This window comes from Cricetulus griseus, chromosome 8 (genome assembly GCF_003668045.3).
Source record: "Cricetulus griseus strain 17A/GY chromosome 8, alternate assembly CriGri-PICRH-1.0, whole genome shotgun sequence".
NCBI classification, from domain to species: Eukaryota; Metazoa; Chordata; class Mammalia; order Rodentia; family Cricetidae; genus Cricetulus; species Cricetulus griseus.
Window position 1 is genome coordinate 17,436,225 of NC_048601.1, and position 22,654 is coordinate 17,458,878.

At 42.2% G+C, this 22,654-nt stretch overlaps 1 protein-coding gene across 1 annotated transcript in view; it reads left to right on the plus strand.

Annotated features, from left to right (window-relative positions):
* Nucleotides 1-22,654, plus strand: part of LOC100765032 (C-type lectin domain family 2 member E) — a 31,378-nt gene that overhangs the window by 3,828 nt on the left and 4,896 nt on the right.

Consider the following 22,654-nt stretch of genomic DNA (forward strand, 5'->3'; position numbering starts at 1 on the left):
AAGAATCACAAAAGTGCCACTGGTGAACAGATGAGTCAAATTGGAGTTACTCGCCATAATATGAGTGAGAGGTTACCTACACAAGCAGAAGTGATTCAAAGACAGTTGCATCATCAAAGTCCATCCCAACATGAGTGAAAGCTCACAAGAGCTGGAACCCTGAGACACACTGCACAGCTCACAGGTGGCTCAACTGGTTACAGAGTGTCTGTCTTAGTTACTTTGCTTTTGCTGTGAAGACACCATGACCAAAGCAACTTATAGAAGAGAGCTTACTGGGAAGTAGTTTATAGGTTTTGAGGATCAGTACCTGACCACCGTGTTGGGGAGCATGGAAGCAGTCGTGTGGCACGGTAATGGAGCAGAAGCTGAGAGCTTTTATATTTAGAAAACAACCACAATGCAGAAAGAGCTACCTTGGAGATGGTGTGCGCTTTTGAAACCTTCAACTAGTGACATACCTCCTCCAACAAGGCCTCACTTCCTCCACTAAGTTATACCTCTTCTTTAAAATGTCATACTTCTTAATCCCTCCAAAACAGTTCCAATATCTGTGGACCAAGCATTCAAATATATGAGGCCATGGCAACCATTCTCATGCAAACCACCATAGTGTCCTTTGCTGGTGGTACAGCTGGTCTATGTGACTTCCAGACAATTTTGCTTGTCTCTGCTTGCTCCAGGCAGCTGGACTTGTCTGATTGTGACTCTCAGAAGACATTACTACATATACACTCTTGGGGAGGGAGAGGCTTCATTAATCTGTTAAGTTTCTGGGGCTTCCTAAAGCTATTTTTAGTTATTTGCTTCCTGTCTTCCCAGCTACCCTATAGGATGGAATGTTTCTCAGAGGAAATTGCAACACTACAATATTAATTCATTAAAGGAATCTGATTGATTATATGACTTTCCTGATTAATATTCATGTAAAAACTGACTTCTAAATCACAAGAAAGTTTAGATTACCCTATTAAGCTAATACCTTGATAAATTTTGTAGTCCCAGTCACAGGGTTTCTTCATATGCAAAATGGATCTAAGGATGGCAGTTCTACTAGCAAGCTTATCCGTGAATATATTTTACTAATCACAGAAATGTGAAATGTGTTTGCCTTCCAATAATGCATGATGGAGATGAAGATTAAAAGAATAGCCTTCCCTAGACTATAACCTCTGAGTGACCCTGCTGGAACCTACAGGTGACAGCTGTTTGCACCATCTTCTCATAGTCACTAGCTTTACCGTTATTGAATGGAATTTGAATTTTGCTGTTTTCCTGGCTAGTAATAAACAGGTTGTCTCTATGGGGTGGCAGCAATGAACCCCAGTGCCCAGCTAGCCCCATGGTCACAGTGCTCCCTACGCCAGCATTGTTTAGATGCAGTCACTGGATACATTTCAGGAGACATAGAAAGCCATAATGTAAGTTTCATAGACTAAGTCTAATGGTACACAACATTCATTTCAACACCAAGAGAGAAGCAGGAAGACCTCTGTGATTTTTTTTAGGCTACCTTGGTCTACATATGGAATTCCAGACCAGATGGGGCTACATATACATACTCTGTCTCCAAAATATAAACCACAGCAACAAAAGAAACTCAATTTTTATTAGTGCTTTTACTGAAAAGCAAAATGCTAGAGTCTTAGGGTTACTATTGCTGTAATGAAACAACTTTAACGAAAGTACTTGGGGAGGAAAGGATATATTTGGCTTATATTTCCATATCACTGTTCAGCCAATTTCTCCAAAAATCCAAAGTCTTTTAAAATTCAAAGTCTCAATTGTGGGCTGCTGTAAAATCAAAACTAAATTAAATATTTTCTTACTTCATGGGGGAAGAACATGTCACAGTCACAATCTGAACAAAGCAAAATCAAACCCCCAAAGTTTAAATAACTCAATGTCCAATTACCTGGGATTCATCCATGGTCTTCTGGGTTCCTCCAAGGAGCTGGTTCACTTCTCCAGCTCTGCTCTCTGCGACCAACATAGCTTGTACTCAACTCCACTGCAGCTGCTGTTCTGGGTGGTCATCCAGTGGTACTGACATCTCAGTGGTACTAGGTCTCTTTCTGTGATTTGGCTGAGCCTTCACCAACAGCCTTTTCTGGATTCTCCTCAAGGATGCCATACAATGCGAAGCCTCAGTTATCTCGATTACCTCTTCATGCCTTCAAAACCAGTACCACCTGGGTGACTCTAACACTACCAAGTTCAGCTGCCAGAATGAGTTACAGCCTTAGCCACTTCTGGAACACGGCCTCTGCGTGCTGGCGCTGAGGAAAAACTTCCCAGAAGATATTACCTCAATGATGCCTGTTCCTTCTTAATCACAGCTGATTCTCCAGCCCAAGCTGACCAGCAACCATTACCCCAGCAAAGTAATCACTTTAGTGGTTCTGGTATCGTGTTCATCACAGTCAATTTTCCTACCCCAGATAATAAGAACCACAGATGCTTAACTCAAAATGGCTCTGTAGAGTCTTTGCCTCCCTCTGAAACTACACAAGACAGGCTTCCGTCATCTACACTGCTCCCGACATTTCTATCTCCCAACCTCCTGCAGAACAGCTCACTAAACTCTCAATACTCAATAGCTTTTCAAGCTCTAAGCTCCAACGTCCATCTAAAATCCTACCAAAAACAATATGGTCAGCTATGTCACCGCAATACCTAACTATTCTGGTACCAACTACATGCAGTGTTATGGTTACTTTTGCTGTGAAGAATCATCATGACCAAAGCAACTTGGGGAGGGAAGGATTTTTTGGCTTACTCTTCCACATCAGTCACTATTCAGCATCAAAGGAAGTCAGGACAGAAACTCAAACAGGACAGGAACCTGAAGGCAGGAGCTGATACATAGGTCATGAATGGGTGCTATTTACTGCTTTGGGTCATCATGGCTTGATCAACTTGCTTTCTTATAGAACACAACCCAGGGATGGCACCACCTACAATGATTTGAACCCTGTTCCATCAATCACTAAGAAATCTTATGGAGGTATTTTCTCAGATGAGGTTCCCTCCTTTGATACCTCCAGCTTGTGTCAAGGTGACATAAAACTATCAGCACACCTACATGATAGGTAGGGTTTTAGTGAGGGGGTGGTAGGGGAGGATGGGAGGGAGAAGGGAACTGGGATTGTCATTTAAAACAATCCTGTTTCTAATTCAAATTTTTAAAAAGTTAAAAAAAAAAAACTATCAGCACACCTACCAAGAGACTGGAGAGATGACTCATCAGTTAAAAGTACTGGCTGCCTTCTGCAGAGGACTCAGGTTTGCTTCCCATTACCCCGTGGTGGCTCACAACCATCCCTAAATCCAGTTCCAGGGAATCCAGTGCCCTCTTCTGACCTCAGCAGGCACTATAGAAAAACAAGATCTGCTTAATGGCTTGGAGTACTCAGAGAGAAGACAGAAAGCGAAGACGAGGACTTTACTCTCATGTTTACCAATTTTTGTAGCAACCAACGCATAAAAACACCAAGCACATGGAGGAGTAGAACACAGACACAATGCCAAGAGGATAATGGAAAGAGGAGAGTAACAAACTTAGTGTAAGCATTTTTTATTTAGAGGGCTGTGGGGACATGGAAGAGAGGTCCCAAGGGAGTAGAAGAGTACTTATCTTCTGATGAGATGGGAGTTTGGTTTTGCTGACTTGGCCCCTTTCAGCTGTGAGAGATGAACCCAGTTAGTGATACCCTATAGTTTAAACACCATCAGAATGGTGATCATGACCAGATAAGATCCAGCCCAGAAGGCTATAGGGCATTTAGGAATAAGATTAAGTACACTTGAGCTCCCTGGTTAAGCTCCATAGAAATAAATTGGTTTACTCTGCTATAAACTGATGGAGAAAGTAAATGAACAGGCTAACAGTAGGCAAGTAGTCATATAAGGGTGCAGACTATAGGGGAGTGAGATTACCCAGCAGGAAGAGGTATCCATACATGAGCTCAAAGGAGCTGAGAATAGAAGGAATGTGGGGAGGGGGCCACTTATCCTGTTTGGAAGAAGAGGAAGAAGATAGAACCAGTGATTTTTAATGATGGCATTATTTTTTGGCCATCTTTCCTGAAGATTTAATTCAGTAAAGGCAAAGAAGCCATGAGTCTGGGTGGAGAGGTATAGAATAGAAAGTATGCTTTAAATATAGGAAGGAGAAATGGAAGATAGATCAAATGATATGTAATAAAATCTTGTGTTAGGAACAACAAGGTAAACAGGGGAAAGTACAGTGTTAATGAGATTTTGTGTGCTATTTTGATCCCATTCTGATGGTTCTGAGACTGGCAATAAAGTTTGCTTTGAATCAGAGGGTAGAGCAGCTACTAACTGATGAAAATTAGCCACAAATTAGACATACCTTTTGGAGGTATGAGGACAGAGAGGCACAAAGGTAGTGGGGCTGGGCTAAGAGAGGGTATCAGCCCTTTAGAATTGAGGAATGAGAGAGAGAAAAAGAGGAAGAATGAAAGAGGGGCTTCACTTCACTGCTTCTCTCATCATTCAGGTTCTTACCCCAATATCTGATGCACAAGTTTTTATTTATAAAGAACAATTAGATAAATGCTTCATCTGGCATCCAACTTGAGGCACAAAGACATAAGATAGACGCCCCCCCCCCCCCGCCAGCTTTGCAGTTGCTGGAGCTGCTAATACCCCCAGGTCCTCTGAGTGAATCTTGGGATTTCCCTGTTGCGGCCTCTCTACAACTGTCTCCAGCTGCCACCTGTATCTGGCCCCAAACCCCATGGGTGGCTGGGCTCAAAATGCTGCTGGAGTTAGCTGCTCGCTGCCACCAGCTGACTCTGTCCTTCAAGAAGGCCATGTGTCCTCACTTCCCTTCACCATGCTACTTCTTCACATAACCCAGTGTCTGCTTTTCGGGCAACTTGTTCCCTCAGGGTGAGGGTTGTGAGCTTCCCCTGGATGACCTCCTCGAGCTGTTGCCACACCAGGTCACCTGCCTTGACGCCCACTCAGGCTTTTGGTGTTGCTGCTACCTCCACACATACTCAGTCCCCAGCCAGGGGAGAGCAGCTACAGCTGCTTTCAGCCAGGTCGTGCATCACCTGTGTTCTCTGCCTAGCCGTGCTACACAGTGACAGCAAGCCTCACACGTCACTGTCATCAGCCGTAAATCTGGAGAGACACCTGAAAAGTCTTAAGGGAGAGAATTAGTTTCTTTTTTTAAAGTTTTAGAGAGAGAGAGAGAGATCTTCCTCATGTTAAAAATGAGAAACAAAATTACAACGAAATGAGTTGGGTCTCTGTATAGCTCCACAATGGGTGATTTTGAAATAGAAAAATTAAATGAAGGGATAATCAAATTAGCTGGGATTGACAAATTGACAATTATAATTGCTATCGGTTTGGTAATTCGTTTTGTATATAAATATTATTTAAATTAGAAGCAATATTATTTTACATATCAATCCCAGTTCGCTTTTCCTCCCATTCTCCCCTACCCCCAACTACCCTCATCCATCCCCTAGTAACTCCACAGGGAGGGTGAGGCCTTCCATGAGGGGTCATTTAAATCTGTCAAGTCATTTGGGGCAGAGCCTAGATCCTCCCCTATGTATCTAGGTTAAGAGAGTATCTCTCCATGGGAAATGGGCTCCCAAAGTCCATTCATGCACTAGGGATACATCCTGACTCCTCTGCCAGAGGCTCCATAGACTTCCCAGTGCTCCTAACTGACACCCACGTTCAGGGGATATAGTTTGGTCCTATGTTGGTTCCCCAGTTATCAGACCCGGGTCCACTTACTCAGGTCATGTGTTTCTGTGGGTTTTCTCAGCTTGGTCTTCACCCTTTTGGTTGTGACTCCTCACTCTCTGAAACTGGATTCCAGGAGTTTAGCTCAGTGCTTGGCTGTGGCTCTCTGCTTCTTCTTCCATCAGCTACTGGATGAAGGCTCTAGGATGGCATTTAAGGTAGTCATCATTCTCATTATAGGGGACAGACATTTAAGGTAGCCTCTCCACTATTGCTTAGGGTCCTAGTTAAGGGACATCCTTTTGGTTGTCTGTATAATTCCTTACTGTCAGATTTCTCTTTAAACCCATAATGGCTCCCTCTACTGGTGTGTCTCTTTTCTTGCTCTCTTCTACTCCTCTCCCCATTCAATCTTGCTGATCCCTCATGATCTCCTCCCCCCTCCTCTTCTCCCCTCCTCTTTCTCCTAACTCCCTCCCCCTGCCCCCATTTGTTCAGAAGCTCTTGTCCCTTTCTGCTTCAATGGGGACCATGTATGTCTCTCTTAGGGTCCTCCTTGTTTCCTAGCTTCTCTGGTGATGTGGATTGTAGGCTGGTACACCTTTGCTCTATGTCTATAATCCATATATGAGTGAGTACATACCATGTTTATCTTTGTGTGAGTGGGTTACCTCACTCAGAATGGTTTCTTCTAGTTCCACCCATTTGCCTGCAAATTTCATTATTTCATTATTGTGTAAATTAGCACATTTTCTGTATCCCTTCTTCAGTTGAGGGACATCTAGGTTGCTTCCAGGTTCTGGCTGTTACAAATAATGCTGCTATGAACATAGTGGAACAGATGTCCTTATTGTATGAATGTGTATCTTTGGGTATATGCCTAAGAGTGGAATTGCTGGATCCTGAGGTAGACTGGTTCCATTTTCCTGAGGAATCTCCATACTGATTTCCATAGGGGCTGTACAAGTTGGCACTCCCACCAGCAGTGGAGAAGTGTTCCCCATTCTCCACATCCTCTCCAGCATATACTGTTATTGGTGTTTTTGATTTTAGACATTCTCACAGGAATAAGATGGTATCTCAGAGTTGTTTTGATTTGCATTTCCCTGATGGCTAAAGAATTTGAACAATTTCTTAAGTGTCTTTCAGCCATTTTAGATTCCTCTATTGAGAATTCTCTGCTTAGTTCTGTATACCACTTTTTATTTTAATTATTTGGTGTTTTGGTGACTAGATTCTTGAGTTCTTTGCATATTTTGGAAATCAGCCCTCTGTCTGATGTGGGGTTGGTGAAGATCCTTTCCCATTCTGTGGGCTGCCGTATAAGTCTTCTTGACTATGTCTTTTGCCTTACAGAAGCTTCTCAGTTTCAGGAGGTCCCATTTATTAATTGTGAATCTCAGTGTCTGTGCCACTGGAATTATGTTAAGGAAGTGGTCTCCTGTGCTAATTCATTCAAGGGTACCTCCCACTTTCTGTTCTAAGAGGTTCAGTGTGGCTGGATTTATGTTGAGGTCTTCGATCCATTTGGACTTAAGTTTTGTGCATGGCGATAGATATGTATCTATATGCAGTCTTCTACATGCCAGCATCCAGTTATGCCATCACCATTTGTTGAAGATGCTTTCTTTTTCCATTGTATAATTTTAGCTTCTTTGTCAAAGATCATGTTTTCATAGGTTTGTGGCTACACAGAGAAACCCTGTCTCGAAAAACCAAAAAAAAAAAAAAAGAAAGAAAGAAAGAAAGAAAGAAAGAAAGAAAAGAAAAGAAAGTTTCCTTTGCCTGCCTCATCTTAAATCTTCAGAGACTATCTACCTGTCTATTTTTGTGCCAATACCAACAATTGGACTTCAAGCTCCAATTGTAGAGCTTGAAGTCAGGGGTGATAATGCCTCTGGAAGTTCCTTTATTGTACAGGGTTGTTTTGGCTATCCTGGGTCTTTTGTTTCTCCATATAAAGTTGAGAATTGTTCTTTCAAGGTCTGTGAAGAATTGTCCTGGGAGTTTGATAGGAATTGCATTCAATCTGTAGATTACTTTTGGTAAGATAGCCATTTTTTTTGCTATGTTGATCCTACCTACCCAAGAGCATAGGAGATCTTTCCATTTTCTGGTATCTTCTTTAATTTCTTTCTTTAATGCCTCAAAGTTCTTGTCATACAGATCTTTCATATGTTTTGTTAGAGTTACCCCAAGATATTTTATGTTGTTTATGGCTACTGTAAAGGGTAATGTTTCTCTGATTTCTTTCTCAACCCCTTTATTGTCTATATATAGTAGGACTACTTTTTTTGAGTTAATCTTGTATCCTGCCACTTTGATGAAGGTATTTTTCAGCTGTACGAGTTCCCTGATAAAATTCTTCAGGTCACTTATGTAAACTATCATATCATCTACAAATTAGTAAAACTTTTACTTTTTCCTTTCCAATTTTATCCCCTTGATCTCCTTTTGTTGTCTTATTGCTCTAGCAAGAACTTCAAGTAAAATATTGAAGAGATATGGAGACAGTGAACCTTTTCTTGTTCTTGATTTTAGGGGAATCCCCTTAAGTTTCTCTCCATTTAGTTTGATGTTGGCTGTCAGTTTGCTGTATATTGCCTTTATTATGCTTAAGTATGTTTCTCTTATCCCTGATCTCTCCAAGACTTTTATCACGAAGGGGTGTTGAATTTTGTCAAATGCTTTTTCAGCATCTAGTGAGATGATCATATGGTTTTCTTTTTCAGTTTGTTTCTGTGGTGGATTACATTGATGGATTTTTGCATGTTGAACCATCCCTGCATCCGTAGGATGAAGCCTGCTTGATCATGGTGGATGATTTCTCTGATGTGTTCTTGGATTCAGTTTCCAGTATTTTATTGAGTGTTCTTGCATCAATATTCATGAGGGAGATGGGTCTGTAGTTCTCTTTCTTGTGTCTTTGTGTGGTCTGGGAACCAAGGTAATTGTAGCCTCGGAAAAAGAGTTTGGCAATGATCCTTCAGCTTCTATTGTGTGGAACAATTTGAAGAGCATTGGTATTAACTCTTCTTTGAATTTCTGGTAGAATTCTGCACTGAAACCATCTGGCCCTGGACTTTTTTTGGTTGGGAGACTTTTGATGACTGTTTATTTCCTTAGGGATTGTAGGTCTATTTAAATTGCCTATCTGTTCTTGATTTAATTTTGGTAAGTGATATCTATCCACAAAATCATCTGCTTCTTTTAAATTTTCCAATTTTGTGGAGTACAGGTTTTCAAAGTATGATCTGATGATTTTCTGGATTTCCTCTGTGTCTGTTGTTGTGTACTCCTTTTCATTTCTGATTTTGTTAATTTGCATGTTCACTCACTGCCTTTTGGTTAGTGTTTATCTTGTGATTATCTCAAAGAACCAACTCTTTGTTTCATTGATTCTTAGTATTGTTTTCTTTGATTCTACTTTATTGATTTCAGACCTCAATTTCATTATTTCCTGGTGTCTACTCCTCCTGGTTGAATGTGTTTCCTTTTTGTTCTAGAGCTTTCAGGTGTTCTGTTAATTCTCCAGTGTGACTATTCTCCAGTTTCTTCATGTGGGCACTCAAATTTATGAACTTTCCTCTTAACACTGCTTTCAGAGTGTCCAATAGGTTTGGGTATATTGTGCCTTCATTTTCATTGAATTCTAGGAAGTCTTTGATTTTTTTTCTTTATTTCTTCCTTTGTCTGTCCCACCTGATTTCCACTTGGCTGACAAACACCATCCAGGTCAGCTGCAAACCACAAATTGCTCCAAGTGGCCACAAGCCCTGGACTTGCTGAGAGCTAATGTAAACCAGATGATGTGATTGTTCCATGAATTTTGAGCTGGGTTAGCAAATTAGATGCTTCTGATAAATGCCCCCCCCACTGCCTGAACCCCCAGCCCTTGGTCTTTGACTAGCATTCCAGCCTTCATGGGCCCTGACAATAACATCCTAATTTCAACTGAGAAACAATTATAGAAGAGAGTATATTGATCTCCCCTCATCCTCAACAAAAGAATGGAAAATTGGGTCCAAAGGAAACTACTTTCTCTCAACCAAACCAAAATGTTATTGTATGGCTTAAGAAATAACTGGTATCCACCACAGAGTTGGAGATTTGACTCAGGATATAAGTCATGGGTGGATGTGATGGGTAACACTACATCTAAAGTTTAGACTTGCTATCCTACAGAGATCAAAAAGCAAAAAAAGTACTTCTCATATGTAAGCCACGAGCTTGTCCAGGCTGTAACTTGTCAACCACTTCCTTTTTTTCCCCAGACATTGAAAACTGTTCTAAAATTGACTAATTTTGTAAAATTTGCTGTTCTAGCAATATAAGAGCTTGAAAGACAAACTGTTGTTTCTGCTTTTGTAATCTGCCTTGTTAACTCTGGTCAATGATTAAGACAACTGCAAGACATATATGTTAAAATTAGACCCTGCTACACACAGACAGAATATATGTAATCTTGTGGTTTTTGACTTTGTAAGCCTTGGGCTGATATGGTTAGGTGCTGCCATCTGGGGAAACCCTCATGTAGTCATAATGCAGTGAGTATCCAGCACCAGTATTTAATAAAGCCTCTTCTTCATAAAATGTATTCATGGTCATAGTGAATCCCTAAGTGACTCCAGACCCATAACATAACACGGTGTGTGTGTGTCGGGGTGTGTGTGTGTGTGTGTGTGTGTGTGTGTGTGTGTGTGTGTGTGTGTGTGTTACAACTCCCCCCAGAGAAAGTCTGTCACACAGACAACTCCTATAGTCATATGTCTAAGTAGATCAGGAACACTATGTCTGACTGTTGTGGAATATTATTAAGATGTGTTATTTGTTTGTGCTGTGGAACATTTGTTTAATGATGCAAAGATGCATTGCATTCTTTTGTGTTGCATTTGTTTATCTCTGTGAAACTGTGTTACTTTATCTATCTAAAACACCTGATTGGTCTGATAAAGAGCTGAATAGCCAATTGCAAGGCAGGAGAAATGATAGGTGGGGCTGGCCAGCAGAGAGAATAAATAGAAAAAACTGAGAGAAAAGGGACCAAGGAACAAGAAAAGGAGGATAGGAGGACTTCAGAGGCCAGCTACCCAGTCACACAGCCAGACATGGAATAAGAAGGAAAGAAAATATATAGAGAAATAGATAAGGGTAAAATCCAAAAGACAAAAGGTAGATGGGATATTTTAAAGTTAAGCAAAGCTGTCAAGATGCAAGCCAAGCTAAGGCTAGCCATTTATAAGTAATAATAAGACTCCCTGTGATTATTTAGGAGCTAGGTGCCAGGACACAAAGAGCTAAGAGAGAAGAATAAAAAAACAACCAACAACATCTGACCCTTCAAGCTGACTATGAATATTACATGAGAGAATGTTTCTGGAATTTCTCAGGACCATAGCCAGAGGAGAAATACTAATAAATGGCATACACACATGCCTTGTCCCTCATTCAACATGAGAAGGGAACCTTCCTCATGCTTCAGCTTCAAGCTTCTCAACTTGGGGCAATTAACTTAATCAGCAGAAAAAAACAAACAAAAACCAGTCAGTAGACATTTGTGTAAGCATGAGTTTTCTGGACCGGCAGGTCTCATGGCCCTTGAGTCCCAAATGAACACTCAGAGACTTAAATTAATTATAATACTGTTGGCCACTGGCTAGGGCTTCTTATTGGCTAGGTCTGTCTTAATTATTAACCCATTTCTGCTAATCTATGTATTTCCGAGTGGTCTTATCTTACTGGAGAAAGATCCGGGGACCTGTTACTCCTCTGGTGTCCTACATGGTGAATGCTCTCTGCCTACATCATCCAGAAATTTCTTCATCTCCTACACCCACCTATCTTGCTTCCCTATTGGCCACAGTGTTTGATTCATCAAACAATAAAATAAACATATTTACAGAATGACATGTCCCATCACATTTCTTATCATTTCCTCGGGGCTTTCATGCTGAGTAAGTCCAGCCTTTAATTCCATGTAGGATGTCCAGTTTCTTAAATTCTCAGAAAAATAATGTCATTTCTTTCCAAATGTATTATAAATCATATGGAAACTCATTAACTTGTAAGCTAATTTCAAGCTGATGGTTTTTTTTAAGTAGTTTGAACTGAAGAATCTTGCATGAGTGGACAATGCTGCTCCCAGAAGACATGAGTTATTAAAACAATATCTCAGATCCAGGTATGGGTTAGCCCACACAATATATGTATGGGGAAACCCAGAAGTCCCCAAAACTGCACAAGCTATTGCCATTGTCTTTTTTTAATTGTTTGTCCACCATTACTATACAGCAAGATCCATTGCTGAAGACACCATATGGTTTCAGAATATTAAAAAACAAAGGTCTGGAGTCAACCAGAAAACCTCCAAGCTGCTGGTAAGCTTTCATAACGCTGGAAGGCACTGTGCAGGCTGCTGAGGGAGAAGCCATCAATGGTGTGTCCTACAACCTACAACCCCAATAAGTCCCATAAGATGACCACTGGTGCAATGCCAGTATGAGGGTTATGCAGGATAAAGAACTGGTTTCTGATTAGATTTGAGGCCTCCTACTCCACAGAAAAGAATCCATACTGGTATTGTAAACGAGTTTTATCCCATGACTATGGAGGTCATAGGCCCTAAGGAAGAATCCACTATTGGTTTTGATAAATGGCCATGCTGTCAGATTATCTTCTAAAAATGTATGCTTATCCCCATAAAATAGTGATGCGCTCAGCCTTGATCAGGGAGGTTTCTTTCCTGCAGAGAGCCCAGGCTGAGTTAGCAGGGGGGGCTTTTAAAGGCAAAGATCACAAGTTCAGCACATTCCTTGGCATAACTGAGGTGGCTGTTGTCAAGCATGGCAGAATACCAACTTTTAATAAGTATATGGCATTATGTCACCAAGATATTTCTGTTTGAAGGAAGCCTTGTGATTACAGAAGCAGAACACACAGGTTAGCAAAAGTGCCTATGAAATGATGAGCTCAGTTGTACCCTGAAGTCAGGTCAGGATAGAGAAAATGTTTTTCTAACCTCAGTCTGATACCATAAGGGCTGAGAGGAAGTTTGAGGCAAAGAAGCCATAGCCACAGGGCAAGTGCCACAGCAGCCAGGCTCAGGCCCTTGCTGAGGCAGGAGTTAAAAACCAGTCACCCTGACTGAAAGAGATAAACTAAACTCAAAGGCTTCACTTCTAATAATTCACACTGGGGAGAAATTGTATGAATGTGGCAAAGCAATAAGATCCCATTCAACTCTTATTATTCAGCTGGAGAGAAACCATATAAATGTAAAGGTTGTGAAAAAGCCTTCAAAGCAAATCCAGTCCCTTAACCTCTAGTTCTTGTGTTGAGTATGAAACTCCAAAACAACCTTCCTCTTAGACTTAGAACCTGGAAACTGCCTAACAAGGAACATAGAAGAACATAGAAGAACAAGAGACATAGAAACCACAGAATGCTCCCTCCCAGCACCACCAATGAGAACAGGCTACCTGCAAGTAACAGACAAAGTCATAAAACCACTAATGTTCCCATCTGTAACCAACCAATCAAAAATACTAACAAACCAATTGCCCTGACTCTGGGAAATTCCCCTAATTGTTACCCAAATGTCTACCAATCAGGATCCCACCCATACCAACTGATACAATTCTGTGGGGTTTTTCCCTTTAAATTCTGAAACTAGACAAGGGGCTTCGCTCCCTCTGAAGCCTGCTACATCAGCCTACTAGACTGAGTCCCTGCTGATAGCATTAAACAATGAAGCCTTGCTTTGATGAGTCTGTTTCCTTTGTAGTTTCTATGGGTTTTCGAGACTTGAGAACAACACTGACTACTAGCATTTCCGCATTGTCAGGGCCTGCTGGGACAAGATGAACTACAAGCTCATGCTTACCTTACCAGAGAGACAGAACCAGAGCAGCTCATGGACTGTAACTGCCCTCACAGGATTCAACGCCTGAAGGGAGACCCACATTCACAGAATCATAACTTGCTGTACCCTCCATCTGGTCAGTGGACTCTGATGACCCTAACTTGGCTGTTATCTTGGAGGGGCTACGTTGGGTGATTGTGGTGATATATTGTTTATGATTTGTTAAAGCTTGCCTGAGGATTCAGAAAGCAAAGTCAGCCTCAAGCTACAGAGGTCAGACAATGTTGATACACACCTTTAATCCCAGCAGCCACAGAGCTAGGCTGTGATGTCACACACCTTTAATCCCAGGACTCAGGATTAGGAGATGGCCTGATCTCTGTTAGTTCAAGGCCCCACTGATTACACGAAATTGATCCAAGTCCTAAAAGAGAAACACCTCACATAAAGGTGATCTCAGCACATGGGATCACATGCTTTTAATTCCAGCACTAGGGAGGTGGAGACAGGAGGATATGGCTGGGCAGAGAAAGGAACAAAAGGGAGGAGACAGGAACTGAGAGCTTTTGCCTCTGAGGCTTCATGGAGACAGGATTGCCATTTCAGCTGGGTAGAGGTAAGAGCTACTGACTCGGCTGCTTTGCTTCTCTGATCTTCAGTGGTTTTAATAAATCACAACAATATATCAACAGGCGATCTGGCTGCAGGCTGACTGGGCTGATGGATGAAATTTTAAATAGTCAGGTACAGGCTAGGCCCAGAGAAATGCCAGATGATGCATTACTTGGGAGTTGTTGATCCACCTTTCGGGATCTCCCAGAGTTCATAGTGGTGTACCAACAGGTCCTGGTCCAGAGTCAGCTTCTCAGCTTCTTTGTCTAGCAGGTCTGCAGATGCGCTGCCCACCAAAAGCCATCCAGAGTCCCAGAGCGTGGGCAAGGCCCTCCCTTGTAATCTGTTCCATAAGATGGGCTGTGCCCCGCCCCATCTCCCTCCTCTGTTTTACTTTTTGAGGAAGAAAGAATGAGTCCTATGAGGATCTGCAGAGTCTCCAGGGAATGGAGGTAGAGACGGAGGACTAACCCCCCCCACACACACACACACACAACAAACACACACACAGTCTCCTGGAGTTTCTTTATTGTCCTCTATCACACTATGACATGAGTGTTGTGTCCTTCAGAGATTCACTCACAGCTACACGGTGAGAGCCTGTTTCCAACACAAATAAACACTGCCTAAAACGAAAACCACTTTGCCTGGTTGAATGATGCATTTCACTGTCCTGATCATTTTGTGTACACTTCATCCCGTGTCTCCATCTTCTATCCTGTAATCTTGTGAGTTTGTTTCTCCAAGAAGCAACTGCATGTACTGTTTGAGTGGGTGTTCTGGGGTATCAGGCTAGAGGGGTGGGAGTCAACAGACAAGTCTCCCGGTGAACAGGGTATCGCGTGGGAATCAAGATTCACTAGACTCAGTACAGATTAAGTGAAGTTTATTGGGGCGACTGTAGTTAAGCAAGAGGCGGGTGACCACCACAGGCTCCAAGGATCCACCCAGCTGTTCTCTGTGACCCCACTGGAAACAAGAGAGTGCCCCGGAGCCTGTGACCCCAGATCTAGTCCTGTACCTCTGATCTCCCAAAAGGGCATGGTCAGTGCTACAGATGTGTTGGGGTGGAGGTGGGGGGGGGTAGATATCTCACTACAATTCCCCTTTTGGTCTAAAGAAAAAGATTTAGGCTTGATCGAAGCTATATACAAAGATAGCCAATATCAAGTATGCTCTAGGAGAAGGAAAAGTAAGAACAAACACACTTAAAATCTATCCCCAGCAAGCCAACATAGAGCAAGCGGCAAGAACATCATATCCAGTCCTAGGGTAAAGGCATAACAGAGATTAAAGTTGTCCTAATCTATGTAGGAGCTGGTTCAGGTAGAATGGTAGGCAGCTCACCACAAACAAACCAAGGCACCGCCCCAGCCCAGCGGGAGGAGGGGTGCTAAAACTGTGGCACCGGTAGTGATGAGCGCTACAGATGTGGGTGTGGTGGATGGCTCACTCCACCCAGGAGTTAGCAGTGGGCTTGTTTGAAAGCCTTGAGATTGAAATCCTTCATTCTTTCCTCTCTGACTTCAGTTTCAGTCTTCCTGTATCTGAGACTGGGCTCACAGATGCCTCCTGCTGTGGCTCCAAATGCTTCCACGTGTACACTACGGACAGAGTCCATTAACACAGACCTTCTTCAGGAGGGAGAAATGGGTATGTATTTGATGTTATAGGAATCAAACTAACAGGACAGAGAGGAGTTTCACCAGGCTTGTACAGAGGAGCAGAGCCTGCTGCCTGTTAGCCTGTCAGGGTGGGGTTCTGTAAAAGTGGAGATGCCTGGATGCTTCTGGTATATTCGTTACTCTGCCAGAGTATACAGCACTCAAGTATTTCTGGGCAAGAGAAATGAACAAGGTAAATCAACTATCAGAACCTAAAGCATATTTTTGTTTAGTTGGATTTTTAGGTTTTGTTTGATTCTTCTGTTTTTTGTTGTTTTTTTTTTTTAATCTGCATGCTTTCGCGCCTGAGTGTTTGTGCACGTCTGTGCGTGAGTGCGTGCTTGCGTGGGTGCAAGCGTGCATGCGTGTCTGCGTGCATGTGTGCGTGCGCGTGCTTGCCTGTGTGTGTGTGTGTGTGTGTGTGTGTGCGTGCGTGCGTGCGTGCGTGCGTGCCTGTGTGTGTGTGTGTGTGTGTGTGTGTGTGTGTGTGTGTGCGTGCGTGCGTGCGTGCGTGCATGCGTGCGTGTGTGTGGCTAGCCCACTCTCTGGTAATCTGCACTCTGGTGAGTTACAGGAAGTGCTGTAGAGATGCTCCTTCTGTCCCAGAGTGAAGGAAACTAGCAGCACAGCTTTCAATGTGCTCAGCTAAGGAAGTTCCCTGTGGGGCTGGGTCCTGTGGTTTCCAGATCCAGTGTGATTCAAAGGACAGGTGAGGAGGGGCGGTGCAGTGGGAGGCTGAACCCCAATACAAGCAAGTCCTCTGGCAATTCTGGTTTGTGGAAAATTATGGAAACAAAGTATCTTACAGGGTTTCTTTTAAACTGTCTTCTGTATTTGGAGGCCAACTGTTTTGTTCTTTCATTCTTTTTTTCCCTCTTCCCTTACTTCAGTTTTTGTCTGCTTGCTTTGTTTTAGTAAAAGAAAATGGGCTTTTTGGAAAACAGTGTTCATAATTACAAAAAAAAAAAAAATCAAAGTCATGAACAATGTAGATGTTTTCCACTTAGTCAAATAGTCCCATTTCTCCACAGATAAACAGATACATGCCCCATGTTTCTGTGAGACAAGTTAGCCCAGGCAGAGGATTTATCATACTGTTTGGGATATTGTTGTTGTGGTGGTGGTTGTGGTAGGTGGGTTTTTTTGGTTTTTTGGTTTGGTTTTTTGTTTTTTGTTTGTTTGTTTGTTTTTCCAGACAGGGTTTCTCTGTGGCTTTGGAGGCTGTCCTGGAACTAGCTCTTGTAGACCAAGCTGGTCTCAAACTCACAGAGATCAGCCTGCCTCTGCCTCCCCAGCCCTGGGATTAAAGGTGTGCGCCACCACCATCTGGCTGATATTTTCTATAATAGACATTGAGGATTTAGTTTCAGAAAAGAACAACAAGTAAGGAAAGAAAACAATGAAAGTCGCATATGCAAGTAAATAAATAAATAACTTTTAGCAGTGAAAAACACAAGTGGATTTGGGGGAACTATTTAAAGGAAAAGTTGCATATTAACTTACTGAAAAGAAAGCCACTGTGGAAATCTTGATGCACTGAATCCAAAAGACATCTTTGTTTAATGTACAAATACGAAGAAAGAGGGTTGAGAGAAGTTTCTATGAGCCAAAATCCAAACGACATTGTGTATGCTGACCCAGAGACTTTGGGGACCCCACATTAGGCAGACAGCTCCATGGGAGGAGGTTCAGAGAAAAAGTGAAAAGTCTAGCTTTGACCAGTTTCTCTCTAAAGTGAAAGAGAACACAGAGAAGCTCAGGTCTTCTGATTTACAACTCAGAAAAGCCAACGAGCTGCACACACTGCTTGGCTGCAGCTCCACCGGTGACCACACAGAGTGGAGTTCAGGGAAGGAAAAGCACATTATCTCAGTAGAGAAATACTTTCTCCTGACACCTCTTTAGCATGGCTTTAGGTGGATCAGCCTTCCTGAGGGTTGGTGTCTTGGACAGGTGAGAGACAGGCACAGCAGGACTAACTCTTATGACAGGACACAATGGTGTGTCATATTTGTACAGGACAAGAAGCCGATTGTGTTCAATTGACAAGAGGAATTGGGCTCAAGGGAGCCCTGATATCTTCAATGGCCTCAGAGGCTACTGTAACATTCCCTGCTCACCATACCCTCAAATTATTTACTGTATGGGCTAAAAGTGAGGAACTGATACAATGTGTATCTGCCATGAAAATATAGTGATCCATTTTCAAAGCCGTTCAATAGACATGCTTCGTGTCAGTTACACCCTCACACACAGCGTCCAGGCAGGAAGCTCACTTAGGAGAAAAGAAACAGGAACTCAGTCACTTCTGAAATCTAGCCTGGACAGAACCAAAGATCTTTCCAGTTTCTACCCAAGTATAATTGGAATTTCTCACCCTTGGGACCTCTGTTTCTACATCTGCTCTGCCCATTTCTGTCTCATGCCCTCCTCAACTTAAGCATCCAGTCCTCTCTCAGCTTTTCCTTAGTGTAAACTGAGACTCCCTGTTATCTTGGAGTTTTGTGAAAATGAGCAAAATGTGGTGGTTAAAGTCAGCTGAAGGATTTTTTTTTCCTTTTTTTCAGAGACAGGATTTCTCTGTGTAGCCCTGGTGGCCTGAAACTCTCTTTGTAGACCAGGCTGGCCTCAAACTCACAGAGATACCCCTGCCTCTGACTCCCACCACCCAGCTTGTACTGGCTATTTTTAATGGTGCTGCTGAGAATGGAATTTAGTCACCCTCACCCCCTCTCTATCCCCACTCTCACCCCTGCCTGATCACCTGATCCTGATGCATTAGCCTCCGCCCACTCCCAGGGGTTATAACCCTGGCACTCCAGACAATCTGAACAAGAGGATCTAACTGCTCACTCCTGCCTTCTCGTGTGCTAAGAACAGACCTCGGGCTTCCTAGAGAAGCCTCCCTTTAATGCTTAAAAATAATTACATTTAAAAAGCTTCCCCCTTTTTCCTCTAACAAAAACAGAACGTTAAACCTCGGAAGAACGCCTCCAAGCTTGTAGTTTACATCCTGAAGAAGACACATAAAGCTTCATGTTCCCCTGGCCTCACAGCACCTCTTGAAGGCGCTAAGATTGGGAGAGAAGCTTCCCACCCAGGCCCAAAGCTGCTAGATGTGAACCCATCTCAGGAGTCTGCTGCTTCGCCCCATGGGGGTGTCCTGAACTCGGGCCACCCATGTAGCTTCCTCCCTCGTTAATATACACTGGATTTTCTCCAGCATAGACTCCCTGTGGAATGGTGGAGCTGGTTTCATCATCTCACACAGAACAGAGGGGCTGCCTCACATGGCTGTGCACATCAGGAAGGAGCACATGGGATAACCGAACATACAGAACATGTATTACAAAGCGGGGCACAGGGACCAGGAAGAGTGCTGGGACCAAAGACACATACCACCACTGCCCAGACAGCTGAAGCTATTTTTAATGTAATTTACATTCAGTAAAATGTATTCATTGTTGTACATGTCCATGAATTTTTAGAACATATATAACCTAGAAGTCTGCATCACAGTCAAGCCATAGACCCAGCCCAAACACAGTACCCTGTTCCTTTCTGTTGACACTCCTTTCCTCTGTACCCAACTTAATGGCATCCTTGCTTTTTCTGCTCTTACATGCTTGCTTTTTAAGAATACCATGTAGCCAGATCCCTTGCAGTAACAATGCATTTGAGATTCAAGCACGGTGATTCAACAGCTGTCAATCAAATCCTTCGTGGTTGTGTTGCCTATTTCCTACAAAAGGAATTACTTCTTTATTTCATTGTCTTACTGACTTTGTAATATATTGGTCTGTTTCAAGTCCTGCTTATAATTATAATTTTTAAATATTACTAGACAATATTTTTCTTGGTCCAAATATGGTTCTGAAGTATTCCTCCGCGCAAATATTGTTTTTCAGGAGGATGGGTTATCCCTATTTTTGACACTAGATCATTTCATAAATATACTCCATAAAAACATCTTTATAAATTATTTGCTGCTACTAAACACACAGTTGCTACTACCCCCTTCCCCAGGCAGCCCCAGTTGTCTCAGGTCTTGGAGCTTGTGTTGTTGCCCCTTTTGCTCTATTAGCTGAAGGACATCGGGATCCTTTTTCAGTTACTGGTCAGTCTTCCTTTTTTAGTATGACTCATAGGAGTTGTGTTATTGCTAACTGTATTCATAGTTCTCGGGGCCCTGTTTCTTTGCAGGTGGTCATCAGCCTCCTTGTGTTTTTCTTCTTGTGAATCTTACTCCTCCCTGGTACTCTGATCCTGCAATATATGCTTTGGATCAGTTATCTTTTGCTCTTTCATGATCTAAACATTATATTGCTGCTCGTATTCTTGCATTACTGCTATAATAGCTATTGTAGATTCTGTGGTAGCTTCTACTACTGCGTTAGTTCATCAAGGACATACTGCACATCGTGTAAACGCTCTTTCCAACAAAGTGTCTTTGACCTTGTTTATTGGGGAATCTACAGATAAAGGAATAGTGGATAGAATTAATGGTTTGGAAGAGGAATACTCTATATGGGAACTCAGATACAAAACATCCAGGTTAGGCATACTGTGGCATGCCATTCTAATCACACGTGGGTCTGTGTTACTCCTTTGCCATATAATGGCTCTCGATACACTTAGAATCAGATTCAGGCTCCTATTAGAGGTATTTGGAACAACACAGATGTGAATTTAAAAATACGCACTTTACATGATAAAATATCTGCTCTGTCCCATGCCCATAATAACATAACCAGAAGAGGTTACTTCCTGTCTTTTAAAGTCTGTTACTAGTTATGTTTCTTCTGGTTGTTTTTGGAGTTATAGCTATATGGGTAGATATATAGATACTAATAGCTATATGTAGCTATTAGTAGAGGTGTTTTCTTTCTAATTATTATTTTCTTTTTAGTCCTCATCCACTGCTGTACATCGATTTTGCTCTGCAACCCGAGGCATTAAAAAGCAACATTTAAAAAAATAAAAAGTGGGAGATGGTGGAAGCCATGGCTTTGTTCCAGGGAGCAGCATCTGAGCAACTTTTCGGATAGCTCTCCTTGTGGGAAGAACCCTACAAGAAGCTCCTGTATGCTTGGCACGGACCAGTGTGACAGAACCTGCAGTCGCGGCTGTCTTTTCTGGGACTGGCTGTGTGGTGATCCTTTTCCTCCAGTGTAACACTGTTTTGTGCTCTTGGTAGCTTTTTCTTTCACTTTGTCTGTACTGGGTGTGGTAATGGCATAGTAGAAATCTCTTAATAATTTTAAGGTTGGTTTATAAAAATATATGATAGAATTGAAATGGTGATTGTTGGAGCAATTGAAAACTTTAAAGAAGAACAGAATAGAAATCATGCAGAAAATGGTGTTTGCAAGAATGGATTAGGGAAGTTAATAAATATATGTGAACATGACGATATTAGGTTCAGGAGCAAGGAACTCACCTATGTAGATGACAAAACCTCAATTAGTTAGCAAATAGAAAAGGCTGGCAAAGAGACCACCCACTCTTTTGCCAACGGAATAAATTTTCTTATTTTGGCCACAGTTCAGCAGGACATAAATAAAAGTATTGTCAGTATGGATTCAGATAAAAAAATTGTAGTAAGTGCTTCATTATGAGGCTATAGGTTAAATATCTGCCTGGGGATAAGAAAGGATATGAGAAAGAAAACTATAAAAAGAAAAGCTACAGAGCTAGGACTTTGAGATAAAAGTAAATACAGGGATGCTCGAGCTATTCAGAACCCTCTCCTGAACAACAAGCTGGAGGTCACAATGTACCAATCTCCATCCTCGGGGTCTTTGAAAGCCACTAGAGCAGTAGTTGTTGTCTGCGAGTTTGGTGGTAATGGTGGTAGTGTGGGTAGGAGGGGACACACATGTGCCATATAGAGGTCAGAAGACAGCTATGTGTAGTTGGTTCACTGCTTTCACATTTGTGCATTTCCGGGGATTGAACTCAGGTCACCAAGCTTGAAACACAAGCACCTTTACCCACAGACCCATCTTGTGGGCCAAAGGGAAACTGCCTTGGGTACAAAATACATTAAGGGATATTTAAGCTAGCCAACAAGACCTGCTATAGGGACCTCTGGGGACAGCAGGCTAAGGAGCATTTAACCAGCATAAGAAATGGACAGATGTAAGCATGAGGTCTAGTTTTCTTTTTCAATCATTATCCCAGTGCTGAGTAATTTGCTCGGTTTTGTCACAAGCTCAGGGGTATTTTTTATGTAAACAGAGGCATTTCCCTTAGATACAGGGCAGGAGGTGAATGTAGACTCATTTTAACAAAAGGCTAAGCTGTATTTCCCCAAATATTAGTTATATTAAGCATATTCAATGCATGTGTTTACTATGTAAGCATCATTGTATTCCATATTTGGCTCATCTTTCTTTTAAAAACCAGTGGGTTTACAATATGTGTGTGTGTGTGTGTGTGTGTGTGTGTGTGTGTGTGTGTGTGTGTGTATGTGTGTGTGTGTGTGTACTACAGATGCTGAAACTGGACAATTCTTAGGTAGAGAAAGGATGAAAACTCATCTGCATAATGATGCTTAGACCGTAGGTTTTCATGATGAGACTCACATCTCACCCTGTGTATAATGACTGCCTCAAAATGGATCACAGACCCAGATATGAAGCCTAGAACCTAACTCTATTTTTAAGAAAAAAAATGAGAAAAATCTTTGTGGATGAGACCTTGTCTCAAGCAAAGATTTTCTTGGTTACAATAACAAAAGCTTTACCTACACACCAGGTGGGTAAAATAAATTGGATTA